At 42.4% G+C, this 12,765-nt stretch overlaps 1 pseudogene; it reads right to left on the bottom strand.

Annotated features, from left to right (window-relative positions):
* LOC127449828 (putative nuclease HARBI1) overlaps positions 1-10,136 on the bottom strand; it is a 42,440-nt pseudogene extending 32,304 nt beyond the window's left edge.
* Between the last annotated feature and the right edge of the window lie 2,629 nt (positions 10,137-12,765).

The following is a 12,765-nucleotide window of genomic DNA, read 5'->3' as shown; positions in this document are numbered from 1 at the left end:
CCCACAGAGCAGATTCATGCATCTACAAAACCATTTTACACATTGTTACTCACTGCTTTTCCCCACATCACTCTTACAGGAACCACACACTCACACTGTGACGTGGATTGACACCCACACAACCTGGCTTGTGAGCTAGGTGTTAAATGTGGGAGACCATGATGACAGGAGATCGCTGGCAGAAGATGAGGATGATCCTACGAGAGAGACTGATGTCGTCTTATTTACTTTTCTCAAACCAACTATTACTGCCACTTCTGACTGGTGGGGGTGTGTGACATGGGAACCGGTCATTAATGTGTCATTTCAGCAATATCACACAAGCAAGAGTGCTGATGTACTGAATATCAGCATGGCTGTGATTCAGCCAAAGGTGATTATATTGATGTTCAGCACAACAGTATGATTGCATGATGACAGCATGATCGTTCAGTTTGGCAAACGAAACAAACAACTTGCCTCCTCCTCTCGTTCAGCCAGTCAGCAGATCGTTCGTGAACGAGATGGCTGATTAATTTATTTTGTTCGCAAACTAGTGTACCGGTACATTCAGTTTGTTCATAAACAAGATGTTTCGTCTCATTCAGGCTCAAATGACCAGTGAGGGTTGTACTCATTCAGTGGGTCAAACCAATGATATGCTTCTCACAGGCAGCACTCGAATTCTATTTGCTCGTGCTTTTGTCCGTCTTTAGGACAAAGCATCACAAATGGAATTTGCATGTCTAAAAAATTGACAAAGACACTTTAAAAATTGTTTAAACACCATAACCAATTTCACCAAAAGGCAGGTCTTATTTGTTAAATGCTGGGCTGAACTTTTACATAGAAAGTTCAAGAAAAGCCTAAATATTGTGCACTGCACCAAAGCACAACATTTCCGATCGTAATTCATGTAATTTTAACTGTATGGTCTTTAGTCCTGTTTACACATTCATAAATTGGGGATTATGTTTTGTGCTTGTAAAATTATCGAAGTGCATTCACCCCTTTCTTTCTTTGTTGACCGCGATTGACTCACATGCCTAACTGAACGAACGAAATGCCTCCTCTCGTTCAGTCAGTCAGCAGATCATCGCTCACGAACGAGATGACCGAGTCATTCATTTCCAGTAAATTCAGTTTGTTCATGAACTACTAGTTCAGTGAAGGGGCATATTCATTCAGCAGGTGAAACCAATGATATGCTCCTTCACAGCCCACACTCGAATGCTATTGGCTCGTACTGTAGTCAGTCTTTACAGGCAAAAAAAAAAAAAAATCACCAAAGCAGTCTCACACCTCAAAGCAGAGCTCATTGGCTTTGACAGTGACAGACGTCAACTTACTACTACAGTGAGAGGAAATCACTCGTATTTGCAACTACATTTCTTGCTATGGGACTAAACATTTAGATATTTGGAAACCGGCTTGTAAATGTTAAGATTTCACTAACCAGTGATTGTGTAGTATAGTGGAGACGTATTCAGCAGAGAGATCCTTTCACTGTGTGTTCACTGCGAGTTAAAGTTGTTTAGTATAATGTGTGTCTAAAGATGAAATCCATGCAGCCCATTTGGCATTGAATAATGTCTCTTTTAAATTCCTTTCTGTTCTTTAGAGTCAGTTGTTGATCAAAAACAACAAAAAATAAACATTTAATTCTAATCATGCATAGCACGGATGAGAAAGCCATTCGAGTCTCTCATTATCATGCGCTTAATTGCAGACACTCTTTACAGAAATGCCAGTTTTCTTAAAGAGACAGTGCCAATTTTTAGCATGTGCTCAACAAATCAATGTAAACAATATAATGTAATACAATGTAAATAGTACACATTATGCAAGTAAACAATAAACATGTAACAAAAATAAAATATGCAATATAATATAATATTTATTGATTGAATACATTGATCTCAAAGCTAAAATGTAACCAAAATGGTGAAAAACTAATAAAATACAATTAGTAAAATTCATAATGAACCTAGTTAGAAGGTCCCTTGTAGATTAAACAGCATAAGCTGGGAGCAAAATGGACAATTTAACAGAAATATACCCATATGAATTAATGTCGAATTGGATCGAATCGAGTGCTTGTGAATCAGAATCGAATAGAATCATGAAATCTGTATCAATACCCAGCCCTACTGAGCTCAGAATATGATTCTTATGATTAAAGTGTTCATTTACACTCTTTCCCACACAAACACACACATGCACACACACTGGGTGGAGCAGATGCTGTTTAGCTGTGGTAATTTGAATATATTTTTGGGTCAATCATGTGCTCACAAGAGACACATCCACGCCTTCCATGTGCCGAACAATTTAAATTTTTAATACTCCATTTAAATATATGGGCCACCTCTGCGGCAATCTCACAATGCCAATAGCCCCTCTGATTTATGAAAGCCAAACAAAGTCAGGATGCCACGCTCCGATATCTGCTCATACCTTCTCTGCTATTGTTATCTTTAAACCATTTCACCTTAAAGAATCAATAAGAACAATTATTAGATGTACACGCTACACATAGCTCTCTCTCTGTCTCACTCCAACGTCCATTTCCCCTTCCTTCTTTTTTAACCTCTCTCTATGCGTCACCCCTTTCTATCCGTCTCTGTCTCTCCCTCATTCTGTTTTTCTCCTTGGCAACTCACAGAGTATAATATTTAATTACGCTTTATAATTTATGCAGGTTATCAAAATTGTGAGAGCATCATTTTATGTACATTGGGCAAATTGCTTTTTTCCCCTCCTTTTCTTGAGAATGGGGTGGGGGGGGGGGGTAATTCTTTGCAGGCATAGACAAAGATATTGAAGCTGGGTGCATATGTGAAATGAATAAACAGGGTGGATCTCTTCTTCAAGGCCCTAAATGAGATCTGTAGGAAATAATTTAAACCAGCGATAGGACCATTTATCATTGAAGGAGAAAAAGAGAGAGTGTAAGAGAGAGAGAGAGAGAGAGAGAGAGAGTAGTGCCCCTGGCCCTGACTGCTGCAGCCAGCATCCTGCCACCACAAAAGAGCCATTACAGTAAACAGGCACTGGATGTGCCCTCCTACCAGTGAAAGGAAGTATCTACCCAGCCATATGTATAGGTAGAGCCTGTGTTCTGCCACTCTCTGACTGCAAGACATAAAAAAACTGTCACAAATCAATTTAGCTGCATTTACACTGCACAGATCAGATGTTGGCCCATCTGTATACATTCAACATTCAACAAAACTGACTGTGTTTACATTAATATCTCACCAAGAAGCACTAGTCTGACAACAGCACTATCTAGTGTCATTAGTTTTACAACTTTTAGTGGAATGCTCACAAGTGTTTAACATAAACGACTCCAAATATTAAATAATTTTAGCTTTCCATTGTTCTTAGAAATATTTTAAGGTGTCGACTTTATGGCGCAGTTTCCACCTGGTATTAAGATGTGTTTCAGGTGATCCGATCACATGTCAGCCCTAAATACAGGTCTAAACGGGGTCTAAAACGTTTTGTGATCGGATCACAGAAACCACATACGAATGTGGTCAAAAATGCATGTGTCAACATCGCATTTGAGGTGTAAACAGTAATCCATCCTGTATGCGTCCTGGCAGCAGTGAAGCGCCATCCCTCACCTGTCAATCAAACACAACTTAAATTTTGCCGTTTACAAGCGGATTTTAAAGGAAATAACCGTCCAATTGTAAAATTTAAAAAAGCGTATACATACACAATTACGAGAGCTTCAAGGATCTTCTTCAGTGTGTCTGATATCAACACAGATGACAAGAACATACACCTGAAGCTCCTTTTATATAGATAATCCGTTAAAATAATGGAAAATTCTGCTTGACGTTGCATTTGTGCTTAGATTACATTTCAACTTCATCTGGAAGAAACAGCGTGCCTTTTTTTTTTTTTTTTTACTTTGTTGTGCTTTAAAGGTGGAGTAAGTCATTTTAATCCAATACACTTTTTGTCAAATTCCGTAAATATCTCTTCACGGTCCGCTAGCTGTCCGTTCTGTGTGTGCGCTGAAACAAAATCTGATGTTTGTACACAGCCCTGGCTCTGTAAATAGGAAAATAAACAAAGTGGATCGGACAGATCCACTCAGCACAATTGCTTTGTGGAGGAGCACTGAAGGGAGAGTGTGTTTCTTTGGCTGTTGAGTTCAAATATCAACAGTCTTTCTCAGGAATCACTTACTCCACTTTTAATATCATCCAGTTACACACTGACATAGTGATTGATGTATGATGTCATGAAACAGAGACCCTCCCCTCCAAATATGAACACAAGTGGTCACAGGAGACACATTTAACGACCAGGTGTAAACAGTGATGTGTCTCACCTGACCACATGTGATCGGATCACCCGAACACAAATTAATACCAGGCAGAAACAGGGCCAATTTCACAAGAATGCAATTAAATTATTAACAACTCTAACTATAATAAAAGTCCATCGACAGCATCTGGGACATTACCATAATTTAATCATCGCCAGGTAATCGCTGTCGATTACCACATAAAATAATTTTGACTCATCCTGCACTTTGAAAAAATAATTGAAAGATTTGTGTACAGTAGGTTCTTACAATTCAAATCATTTTGACTCCACTGACTGCCTTTCCATGCTTACACTGCTATCCTTGCCTGAATAGGTAAGGATAAAAAGTGCCTTTTTATGCTCATTTCGAGGGAAATAACACCGCCCTCGTGGAGAGAGCTCTCGCAGCCGAAACTACAGAGGTTAGTTCACTCTCTGTCTCTGTAGCGGCTGTAACCTGATCCTTCCGACGGGTGAATATCCGTATAGCCGCGGGTCCAGACAGCATTCCGGGCTGTGTCATCAGAGCGTGCGCAAACCAACTGGTTGGTGTTTTTACGGACATTTTCAACCTTTCCCTCTCCTTGTCTGTAGTCCCCACATGCTTCAAAATGTCCACCATTGTGCCTTTACCAAAGCAATCCACAATCACTTGCTTAAATGACTGGCATCCTGTTGCTTTGACCCCATCATCAGCAAATGCTTTGAAAGGCTAATCAGAGATTACATCTGCTCTGTGCTGCCTGCCTCACTGGACCCATTGCAGTTTGCTTACCGCAACAACCACTCCACTGATGATGCCATTGCATCTACACTACACACTGCTCTCTCCCACCTGGAAAAAAGGAACACTTATGTGAGAATGCTGTTTGTAGACTACAGCTCAGCATTCAACACCATAGTGCCCTCCAAGCTTTATGTGAAACTCCGGGCTCTGGGTTTAAACAGCTCGCTGTGCAGCTGGATCCTGGACTTCCTGTCAAGCAGACGCCAGGTGGTTAGAATGGGCAGCAACATCTCCTCATCACTGACCCTCTACACTGGAGCCCTGCAGGGTTGTTGCCTCAGCCCACTCTTGTATTCCTTGTACACACATGACTGTGTGGCAACACACAGCTCCAATGCCATCATTAAGTTTGCTGATGATACGACAGTGGTAGGTCTGATCACTGACAATGATGAAACAGCCTACAGAGAGGAGGTGCACAGTCTGACATGATGGTGTCAGGAGCACAACGTCTCCCTCAATGTCAACAGGACCAAGGAGTTTGTGGTGGACTTCAGGAGAAAAGATAGAGAACACAGCCCCAACACCATCAAGTAGCAATATTCACAGATAGCAGTGATATTCGGCTGAACTCGGTGGTGAAGCGGCTCAGATTATGAGCCCAGGCCAGGGGCTGTTCAAACAGACGGAACACAACAGACTGGAAACGAACGCGAGAATCTCGAGACAAATATTTCCAAGTTGAACATCTTTCCTGACAAAGCATTAAAACAACTCATTGCTTAATCTGAGGAACACTTATAAGAGAGCAAGACGTAACAGCCAAAGACCTCCACCAACTGTCAGGGGCTGTTCACACCGAACGCTTTTGCAACCATCCATTTGTTTTTCTATGTAAACTCGTGCTAGACAAACATCTTTGTTTCCCTTTGTTTTTGTTTATTCAGCGTCTCGTTCAGGAGCGCTGTTTTTTAGATGATGTGTCTAATTGAAAATAATTTTAAAAGCATATTGAGACACCTGCTTTCTGTTAAACTGTATTTATTGTGCTGTGTCTAGCCTTTTTTAGCACAAGAATGTGATTGATCAGAAGTCATTGTATTACAGGATAAAAAAATTTAATTTAAATCAGATGTGTTTCTGATTTGTTTATACATTTCTCTCGGCTGCATGAAGATATTAATTTGCTTTCTCACATCACTAGCTTTAAATATGCAACTTAGCTGGCTAACGAATGCATAAACATGACCAGCTGGATATAAACTAATACAAATAGATGGTAATAGATGGTAATAATCGTGACATTTAAACATCTGGGTAGGAATTGCATGTATTTTTGTCACATTGTTGTAACTGCTTGGGGTTAGCTTTAATGTTAGTGTCCTCTCAGCCTTGTCGGCAAACATACTACTGTTCTCTACTAATGCAGCATGTAGTCAGCAAATGAATTACTTTATAATGTTATGACAACGTGTACTGTAGTGTACTGTATACATACCTTTTCGTTGTTGATGTTTTAAATCCGCATCTGAAGTGTTCTGCTCCATGCAGAGTGTAGTCTCATGTCAAAACAAACACCACAAGGCATCAGTGAAGTGATAGTTTTTATTTCACCTCTAGAAGCCGCTCTCATACTGTATAACAACAGCGGACCCTTCCCAACTGCTCCAGCATCGGATGCAAGGGGGAAAAACTTTTGGTGCAGATTTTTGACGATAACCGATAGTTCTAGAAATCTGTTATTGGTGCCAATTAATCGGCAAAACCGATATATCGGTCAACTTCTATCCCACATGACATATGGAAAGCTTAATGCATGCTTGTCACAAGGTCCAATGAATGAGGAAGTGGGAGATGGTGATTCCAACTCAGGTATGTCACTCTTTATTGTTATGAACAGAAAAAATTTTAGCACAAGGTGTAACGGTGAAGCTTCAAGGGAAAGTCATTACAGCAATGGCCAACACACACAGTAGCTTCGTATTCTCTCCCAGTCTCACGTGCGCACACAGTTTTGCAGCGTCTGTTTCTATCTCTCCATTCTATGGACTGGGCACCTTTTATTTCCCCATCTCTCACTGCAAACATAGAAACAGCAATTACCAGCAATTCATCTCAGGTGAAAACCCTTACGCTCCCTCTCTCCCCAGACGAACGCTCGACCACGCCCTCGCCTCCACATACCCCCACTGCCCGATTCAGGCTGGGGAAACTGTCCAGACTTCCAACTCCCCCCTTCTGGAGAGGAAATCCACGACAGCCATCTGCGCCCCCGGCCTGTGGACCACCTCGAACTTAAATGGCTGGAGTGCCAGATACCAATGGGTGATCCAGGCGTTGGCATTCTTCATGCAGTGGAGCCATTGGAGCGGGGCATCGTCTGAACAGAGGGTGAAAGCTCATCCCAACAAATAGTAACGGAGAATGAGGAACACCCACTTGATAGCTAAGCTCTCCTTCTCTCATAGAGAGCTTCTGACTAATGTACAGCACTGGGTGCTCATCCTCCTCCACCACCTGGGACAGTACAGCACCCAGGCCCCTGTCCGATGCATCCATCTGCAAAACAAAAGGGAGAGAGAAGTCAGGGGCCAGCCACAAAGTGCAGCTTTTACCTGCATGAATACTTGTTGGCATGGCTCCGTCCACTGGACCGTGTCTGGAGCTCCCTTTTTAGTGAGATCAGTCAGCAGGCTGGTGACATCTGAATATTTAGGCACAAACCTTCGATAATAGCCAGCCAGCCCCAGGAACTGTCACACCTCCTTTTTGGTGTTGGGTCTCAGGCAGGTCGCAATCGCTGTGGTTTTATCAATTTGGAGCCGCACCTGAGTGGAACCCCAGATACCATACCTCCGCCCGCCCATTTGCACATTTCTTCGGGTTTGCTGTGAGCCCCACTCATTGCAGCAACCTCAGAACGGCCCCCAGATGCTGCATGTGCCACTGCCAGTCATTACTATAAATAATGATGCCATCCAAATAGTCAGTGGCATATGCAGCTTGCGGTCTGAGGACCTGTCCATAAGACGCTGAAATGTAGCCGGGGCCCCAAACAAACCGAACGGAAGGGTCACAAATTGGTGTAAACCAAACAGTGTGGAGAAGGCCATTTTCTCACGGGACATTGGCATTAAGGGGATCTGCCAATATCCCTTTGTCAAATCCAGTGTTGAATAAAAGTGAGCCACACCAAACCGATTGAGCAGTTTGTCAATACGAGGCATTAGATAAGCATCAAATTTCAACACCGCGTCAACTTTCCTATAATCCACTCAGAACCGGACCGAGCCATCACTCTTGGGTACCAGAACCACTGGGCTGGCCCAACCACTGTGTGACTCTTCTATTACCTCCATATCGAGCATGGCCTTTAATTCTTCCCGTACTACCTGTTTCTTGTGTTCAGGTAAGCGTTAGGGATGACTACGTACTATTACCCCTGGGTTTGTCTCGATGTGGTGGTTTTTGAGATCAGTGCGGCCATGGAGAGGCGAGAACACATCGAAGAAATTATTTTGCAACCTGGCAACCTCCATACGTTGCGACTGCGAGAGGTGGTCTCCACAAGTGACCGGGGTGAAGTGATTAACTTTTAAATTCACCTCTGGTCCAAGCTCCTCCCTCTCCGGAACTACAGTCGCTAACGACACGGGGACCGCCTCTCTCCATGGTTTTAGGAGGTTGAGGTGGTAAATCTGATGTGCCCCACCCCTATTTGTATGGACCATCTCATAGTTGACTTCCCCAACTTGCCGTGTGACTTCAAAGGGCCCTTGCCACTTCGCAAGTAAACCTTATCTGCTGGTGCAAATTCCCATAGCCCAGCTACCCTGTTATACAGCTGGGACTGATGTTCTTGTGCCTGTAGAAAATTCTCCTGTGATAGATGCCCCAATGTGTGAAGTTTTGCTCTCTGGTCAAGAACATATTGAATTTCATTTTTACTATGTGAAGGTCCCTCCTCCCAATTTTCTTTCATGACATCTAACACGCCACGGGGCTTACGCCCATACAACAATTTGAATGGGGAAAATCCCGTGGGGGCTTACGGGACCTCTCATACTGCAAATAACAGGGGTTCGAGCCATTTATCCCAATTCCGAGCATCTTCATGCATGAACTTACAAATCATATTTTTTTAAGATCTGATTAAATCGTTCGACCAAGCCATTCATTTGTGGGTGGCACACACTGATCCGAATCGATTTAATACCCAATAATTTGTACAGCTCACATAATGTACGTGACATAAAAGTATTGCCCTGATCACCTCCATTACCGGGCACTGCTCTTGGACATGGCCCAGGTCCCCGCAACTCCAGCAGACTGGCCCAAACCTCCCGCCCACACTTGTGGCAGCAGACTCCTTCACCTGGGATGAAGAGAGGGGAGAGACAGGGTTTGTTAGAACAGGGAACCTGATGGGCCGGTCTTGGGGGCAGGGAAACGGAACAGGACAGAAGGAAGAGGTGGAGAGAGAACAGGGGAGGAGACATCAGTGGGAGATGGACTGCTCCATCACCACCAGGTTGATGATGTCATCGGCGTCGCTGTCATCCTTAGCCAGCACCCACTGCTGGCAGGTATCACAGATGTGCTGGGCAAAAGCAGATGGGCGGCCGACCTCGCTCAGCATCAAGGAGCAGAAGCGCTGGTGGTGTTCTTCTGGGCTGTGGCCGACCTGTTGCAAGATGGACTTTTTCAGCACCAAGCAGTCCAGGAGGTTGGTGACCGGAAGTTGTTGTGCCACGATCTGGGCTTCCCCGGTCAGCAGCGGCAGAAAGTGCACTGTCCACTGTTCTGGCGGCCACTTCAGAGCTTCGGTGGTGTGCTTGAAGAGCTCAAGGTATGCCTCCGGATCATCTTGAGGCCCCATCTTAGTGAGCAACACATGGGGGTGGGCTGCTGCCGGGGACACACGGCTGCCCCGTTCTGGGGTACTACACTCCGCAGCACCCACCAGTCCTCCTCCTGGGCCCAATGGAGCACCTCGAAACGCAGTTGCTGCTTCTCTCTGAAGATCCATGAGGGCCTGGTGTTGTCCCTGGTGGATGCTGGCAATGGACAGGAAGACTTCCTCCAGCAATAACGACTCCATGACAGCGTATCATCCTTCCTTGATTCCTGGGTTTCGGCACCAGTGTCACAAGGTTCAATGAATGATGAAGCGGGAGACGGCGATTCCAACTCAGGTATGTCATTCTTTATTCTTATGAACAGAAAACACTTTAGCACAAGGTGTAATGGTGAAGTTTCAAGGGAAAGTCACTATGGCAATGGCCAACACACACAGTAAATTCAGTTTCTCTCCCAGTCTCACGCACGTACATGCAGCTTTGCGGCGTCTGTTTCCCTCTCTCTCCACTCTATGGACTGGGCACCTTTTATTTCCCCTGTCTCTCACTGCGAACATAGAACCCTTACCACCTCCACAGATGAACGTTCAACCATGCCCTCACAAGTGATGGGTCGTTCATGAACTATTTGTTCATTTTGAATGAATCTTTTATGTGACTCAGAAGAACGAGTAGTCTCAGAGAGTGATTCATTCATTTTGTGATGGCCGCACAAGTGCATTGCGATATCCATCGGGTTTGTTACGTGAAAACCACATAGGCACTGTACAGGAAACAGAAATGATTAGTTCACCTTTCAACTCTTTTGGTCCGAGTCGTTCGTTCTTTTGTCACGTGACAGCCGTATATGCTATGCATTGCTCACACAGGAAATAGAAATGACTAGTTCACCTCTTGAGTCTTCTGGTCCGAGTCGTTCATTCTTTTGCCACATGACAGCCATATGTGGATAGCATATACAGCTGTCATGTGACAAAAGAACGAACGACTCGGACCAAAAAAGATGAAAGGTGAACTAGTCATTTCTGTTTCTCATCATTTGTCCTTGGCTGCATTATAATTTTTTCTTATTGGTACTATAATCAAAGTTTGCATAAATAGACGTGTTGGGGGGGATCTGGCTATGTAACATCTTAATTTAACTGTGATCAAATGAACGAAATGACTTGAAAAAAGATTTGTTCATTTTGCTGAAGGAGATTCAAATATTCAAGTCAGTAAAATGATCCGATCATCCCATCACTAGCCCTCACCTCCACAATGCTATGTAGTCTATTGGTCAACATCACCTTGCATTATAGGCAATTAACACAAAATGCAGGGCTGCATGCAGAGCTCAACAACTGGTGTGCAAAACATGATATTAACAATAAAAAGTTTTTTTTTGGGGGGGGGGGGGTCGAGTAGAAAATTTATTTCAGACAGAAGTTACCAAATGTAACGGCAAAATCAACAATAAAAACGATGTAAATCAACTTGCAAACAGTGAAACCTTGCAAGCTCATTAATTATTCAAGCCTGGTGCATGCTGGGAACAACAGCTTTGAAAAGTTAAGTAAAATGTTCTTATTTAATTTACCTGTGAAACTTACTCAAATTAGTGAATTAATGAGACAAGGTTTTCTGTTATAAGAATTATTGATACATGATGACACATTGTAAAGATAAACTTTTTTAAATAATATTTACTTTAAAGCTAGAGCATGTTTGATTTTAAATACAAATTTAGAATTTACTTTCATGCTTAAACGTATTCAATATAGAAAGTACTTAATATTTTATGTTATATTTACTTTTTATTATTTATTTGATTTTATTTAGATGTAGGTCAGATGACCAGACATCACATGTATCAGATTTAGAACCATATAGTCCAAATCAGATTTTAAATTTTTTTTTTAAAATCTCATACATGTTTTTGCTGCAAACTTTCAGTCAAGCTGTCATGACTTAAAATCTGCCATCACTGTAACAAATGCCTATTTAATTAAAGGAATATTCCAAGTTTAATACAAGTTAAGCTCAATAAACAGCATTTGTGGCATAATGTTAAATAAAAAAATAAAATTAAAATTAAACTTGTCCCCTCCTTTTCTTAAAGAAAACAGTGTGAAACATCAGAACATGAATACCCAGGATTAATTATTAACCCAGAGTAAAGTATGAACAGTGTGAAACATGAAACATGATAACCCTTTACCCGGGGTTAAGGATGACCCGGGTTAACGATTTCAAGTGTGAAAAGCCTTACTGTTTCATGTTTCACACTGTTCATACTTTACCCTGGATTAATAATTAATCCTGGGTATTCATGTTTCAATGTTTCACACTGTACATATGTAAACCTCAGATTAAGGTTCTTATTTCCATACTAGTGGTGTCAATAACAATGATTGGATGAATACAGCTTGTGAGGGACCTGTCAGTGAAGCTGATCTTCTGTGGAAATGTCGAGAAGCAAATAAGCTCTGTTTGTCGTTCGTCATCTGAAATATGCCACGAAAACACAAAATACTGTTTCTTTATCACACCAGTAATCGTGTTTGGCATCACTGTTCGACACTTATCAGTTTCCCTCAAAAGGAGAACGTAAACAGCACATTAAAGTTGAGGAAAGTTTCAGTGACTGTAAAAAAGCGCATCAAAATGTAATGAGGTAAGCACTGAGTCATTTTATAATTGGTTGTGTGTTGCTTAACAACTTTCTGAAACATTCTAACACTCCATCATTTCACACTGGGCACATCTCAATCAGCTCCCTTGTTCAGTAGTCAGGGTACTAGTCAGGGAGTCAGCCGTCTAAATAGCTGAATTGTTCCAGTGCTCTGAAACGTTCACTCCCTAAAAATTTCCACAATGCACCTAAATAAC

The sequence above is a fragment of the Myxocyprinus asiaticus genome, chromosome 2, assembly GCF_019703515.2.
Source record: "Myxocyprinus asiaticus isolate MX2 ecotype Aquarium Trade chromosome 2, UBuf_Myxa_2, whole genome shotgun sequence".
Taxonomy (NCBI): Eukaryota; Metazoa; Chordata; class Actinopteri; order Cypriniformes; family Catostomidae; genus Myxocyprinus; species Myxocyprinus asiaticus.
This window is presented reverse-complemented; position numbering and strand designations above follow the sequence as displayed.